This window comes from Grammomys surdaster, unplaced genomic scaffold (genome assembly GCF_004785775.1).
Source record: "Grammomys surdaster isolate TR1022 unplaced genomic scaffold, NIH_TR_1.0 367, whole genome shotgun sequence".
NCBI lineage: Eukaryota > Metazoa > Chordata > Mammalia > Rodentia > Muridae > Grammomys > Grammomys surdaster.
Window position 1 is genome coordinate 6,958,176 of NW_021604786.1, and position 5,016 is coordinate 6,963,191.

General features: G+C 43.5%; 1 pseudogene; it reads right to left on the reverse strand.

Moving 5' to 3' along the window:
- Positions 1-4,686: 4,686 nt before the first annotated feature.
- On the reverse strand, positions 4,687-4,801 carry LOC114631900 (annotated as a pseudogene).
- Between the last annotated feature and the right edge of the window lie 215 nt (positions 4,802-5,016).

Below are 5,016 nucleotides of genomic sequence, written 5' to 3' on the forward strand. Positions count from 1 at the left end.
TCAGTATAGTCTTTAGCTGTGATATACACAATCAAGAAGATAGAACTCAGATGACTAAACACATGGCTTTTATAGCAGATTCACCTACAGAGCCTTATTGGGAAAGAAGGGTGTGGTCTACATAGCTGTCAATCCAGAAACATCTAGAGTACACTAGTTTTAATGTGTTGTTAGGACTGAGAATTAATAAAACAAAGCTGTTGAAAATTGGACATTTGTTTGTAGTTATTTTACAACGAGTTCAGGTCTCCAACAAATTACAAACCCAGATAATGTTTGAGTATACAGATTCTAAGTCTGAATTGGTAGTGAAAAGACTCCATAGCCTAGTTTTCCTGTTCTGATCCAAATGAGATAGAACTTACCCGACCTTCTTAAATTCAGCAATGTTACAACAATAGCTATGACTTGTTGAATGATTGCTTTCATGAACAAAGCCAGTGTTTACTAGATTCCTATGTATATAGCTGCATCTGGTCCTTACATAACTCTATGTTGTGAATTTGTAGCAGAAAATAGAATCATTTTTATGTGTGAGGAAACTGAGTCAAAGTGAAGTCAGCGGCCCATTGATGGGTCCACAGGTAATGTGTAGGGTCTGGTTCCTTGCTTACATATGATCATTTTTAGTCTTTACAATAACCCCAAGGTGGGTATTACATAGATGACTTAAGGGAAGACGCATAGCAAATAAATAGTTAAGTAAGTAATATCAAATGCCAGAAAGACAACTATGGTCAAGTCGAACTCATGTTTATTTATCGTGCAGAGAAGAATATCTTCCCTTATCTCCTATGAGGGCTTCAAGCATCACAGTCAAACGGAATTCTCCCTAAAAAACCAAAAGCCAAACAAAAAAAGGAAAAACATCTAGGAGATGCTGTGAGTTTAAATGATTATGTGTACCAAGATGACGGAGAAGCCTGGATGTGGGTTTGGGTATTAAGGAAAAGGATGACACGGGTATCCGCTCATACCTTCTGCTTTAGCTCTTGCATCTGGCTTCATTTTAAATGTATATGTATGTTAAGCCATACAACTCCCTGGATTGTTTACATTCCTAGTCAGAGTGAGTGTTGAAGGATAGTGTAATTACAAAGTACAATTTCCCAGCCATGTGCAATTGCTTGTTGTGTAATAGGTCTGCTGGGGACTGATCTCTGCAAACACCAAAGCTCAAATACTTGTGAGTCCTAGTTAGTGGCAAATGACATACAATCCATTGAGGACACGTAAGAAATGAGAGACGGGCTTTGATTCGGATGGACCATTTTCTTCTGCTATTTGTCAAATTCTTATATAGTATTGGTATTAAAGTTTTGCTTTTTTCAACTCTACTATTTTCCCAGCGCAGTGTTAGAAACTGGTGATTTTTCCATCATATTTGTAAGCTCCTCTATTAACAGTCCTTTGCAGGACAGAATAAGACATGGCTGACTGGGAAACTGGAGACATGCATTGACTGCCCGAGTGGACAGACAACAGTATCTTCCCTGTGTTGTTGTTGTTGTTATTGCTGCTGCAGTTGCCAACAATCTCCTCTGTGTTTAATTCCAATGTCCACCTTACATTTCTTAGCTCAGCTTCCTGTGATCCAGTGAACAGCAAGCAAGCGTCTGAAGTATGTAAGATTATGTTAAGGTATCACAGGCAAAATAGTCTAGAGCAAGGAATTATAGGAAAAAGATATTAGGGGCTAGTGAGGTGGCTCAGCCAGTAAAGATGTTTGCTCTTAAGCCTGACAACCTGAGTTCAATTCCCAGAATCCTCTTAGTGGAGGGAGAAAATGAATTGCTCCTCTGACTTCTACATGTGAACTGTATACCTCATACCTCAAGTCCACGAGATGGATGAATGAATGTTGGAAAAGAAAATATTAGTAACAGTGAACTCTTCTCTGTATACTCACCAATATTTCTTCTCTACTATGAAATGGACCATTGTATGCAGCCACTGCTTGTCTGGTCCTTTTTCACAGGATTATCACTTTGTAGACTACATGGCCTGCTTTGTGCTGAAACGAGGAACGCTTCATTTTCTAACTTAATTTTCATGCGTATGCCTGTCTGTAGTTACATTTCCTTTTGCTTCTTTACTGTTCCATTCCATTCATATTTATGAAAAGGGAAGTGGAAGGTGCGAAGATTCCCAAACAAAATTCCAAGCTCATTTGTTTGGTTCCTGTTACAAGTTACAAGTTACATTCTGTCTCCAGTACAGTTTTTATATTTCATGATTCTGTAAATCAGCCATTTCAGTAGGACTCCGTGGAGTTAATTTTCTTGCTCTGCAGATGTCAATTAAAGTGAATGGTTTGACAAGGTAGTCTGGGTGTCTTTGCTAACATACTCCATACTGCATTGGGTGACTCCCCTCCCCTCTCCTTCCCCGTTCTTCCCTCCTTTCCCCTCCTCTCCCCTCCTCTCCCCCTTTCCCCTCCTCTCCCCTCTTTCCCCTCCTCTCCCCTCCCCTCCCTTCCTCTCCTTTTCTATCCACTTCCCTTCCCTCTTCTCTCCTTTCTTCTCCCTTCTGTCAGGAACCATCTATGATAGGCTAAAGGCTAGCAGGTAACTTTCCTAGAGATGGTCCACCATTTTGCTTGGTCTGTGATGGATAATTCTGAAATGCAAGGCTTTCAGAAATCTCATCTCAAGATTGATTCCTGCAGCTGATATGCCTTTCCTGTCCTTATAAAATTAATCTAATAATCCCTGGGCATTATCCCACCCTATTGGGCAGATTTTCTACAGAAAATCTTCTTCTATGAAGATGTACTCTACATAGCAATGTTATGTAGACAAATAAAATAAAAATTAACCACAGAAAACAAAACAATAACTCAACTTACTTTCTCTCTCTCTTTCCTTCCTTTCTTTCTTTCTTTCTTTCTTTCTTTCTTTCTTTCTTTCTTTCTTTCTCTTTCTTTCTTTTTCTTTCTTGTTTTATTAGTTCTTTGTGAATTTCACATCATGTACCCCAATCCAGTCAATCTCCCCCTCTCATCTACCTACCTTCTACCCTTGCAACCTCCCCTCCAACAGAGATAAAAAAAATCTTGTTGTGGAAGCTGTAGTGTGTTCTAGCGTGTCTCACAAGATAGCCTTTTGTCTATACTTCTTTGCTTGCAAATATGTATTGCAATGACTCAATCTGGTACAAGGCTTCTGGCTTCTGTTACTCTATCAATACTAGAACCTTCTACTGTTGCCCTGTGCCATAGGGATCTGTAGGACCTGCCCTTCATGCACTCTAGCAGTTCATTGATAGGGTAGATGATGGGATGGGCCAACTCAAAGCCCTGGACTTGAGCCTGAGAGATATTTGAGTTGGTCAGCCTGCCAGCTTTCCCACCCTCATGCCCTCAGGCTCACCTCACCACCAACCTCTTCAAACAGGGCCAGCTCTCACCTGTTGCCCAGGGGAGGTACAGGGCCTTCTCTCCCTAGTGTTGTAGCCAGTAAGGGACATGGCCAATTCTCCCATTCTCATGACCCTGGGGCGGACTCTCCTGCTTGCCCATAGCTGACAAGAGATGAGGGAGGGGAGGAGGGTGTCTCTTCCTTGGCCATGCCACTCACTGCCCAGCTGACAAGAGATGGGGCTAGCTCTTCCACATGCGTGCCCCTGGGGCTGGCTTACCTGCAACCTCCATATCCAGGGCCAGTTCTACTGTGCTGCCTACGTGAGGTGCAGGGCCAGCTCTCCTGGTACTGCAGCTGGTGAGGGGCAGAGATAGCTCTTTTGTTCTCATGATCCTTGAGCCAGGTCTCCTGTCTGCCACAGGTGGTGATGGGCTGGGGAGATGTGATATCAGGGTATCCTTCATCCATGCCACGGCACAGGAGATGAGTAGTAGGCAGGGCCAACTCTCCCATGCTCCTTAGGGCTGGCTCACCAGCATCTCTTGAAATGTGTGTGGATTGTGCTGTCCCAAGTACAGGTGTCACAAGTTTGGTGCAGGGTCATATCTCTTAGTGTCATAACCCCAGGGATAAATCTTCCAGGATGCTCAGGTAAGGGGTGGGGTCAGTTCTGCACAGCCCTCAGACATCAACATGTCCCCTGCAGTAGCCCAAATCAGGGGCATCTGCCTGGCCTTTGGTGGTAACAGATCCCTGCTGCCACTGGACCAAAGACCAGATGTGGCTCCTGGTAGCAGCACAGGCCAGGACCCCACCATGGTCCCAGGTGACATCACCTGCTACTCACATCAGGTTTTTCCTTACTACCAGCTCTGCCTCTCTTCATTGTGCCCACATCCTTCTGCTTCTCTTTCTCTTTCATTTCTTCACCACTTGCTTGCTCCTTTTAATGGCATCTCAGGTTTCTTGAGTGTCTGGGTCCTCTCAGGAGTGGTCTAAGAAGTGCCCTGATCCTGCATTATGGCGCTGGGATCTCTGATGCAGTGTGCTCTCTCCTCCAATCCCTGCGTGGAGCTGGAATGGTGGTCATCTCAGGTTACTTCCCTGACCAGGCTTCATAGCTCTTGTTCCTCACCTGGCTGGCTCAAGTGGCCCTTTCTGTGACAAAGTGACAAAGTCTTTGTCAAAGTGAGTCTTTGTCTCAGAGTCACTTCCTGGTAGGGTTCTTCTAGTCTCCTAGAAGACTAGAAGTCCTAGAAGCTGATCTGGGACTGCCTGGTCCTGGTCATGACTGGTGGTTGTCTCAGGGTGGCGATTTTCAGAGAATCTAGTAATCATTCTGATGTTCCTAGGTCAGAACACTGAGCCTCTTTACTCTCTGGTACCTATTGATGTACCTGTAATACAACAGCCACACCTACAACACTTGTAGGGGCAGGGAAAATTCAACTTCTTAAAGACTGGCTCTTTACAAGAATTTTTTTTTCAAACTTAATTTTTGCCCAAAGTATGTTTCTCCTTGGATTTTGTATCATACCATACAATTTAGAAAGATTTGTTTTTATTTTACGTGTATGGATGTTACACCAGTTTGTATGTCTGTGAAGCACATGGATGTGGTATCTAAAGGTGGTGTTGGTACCCCTGGAACTGG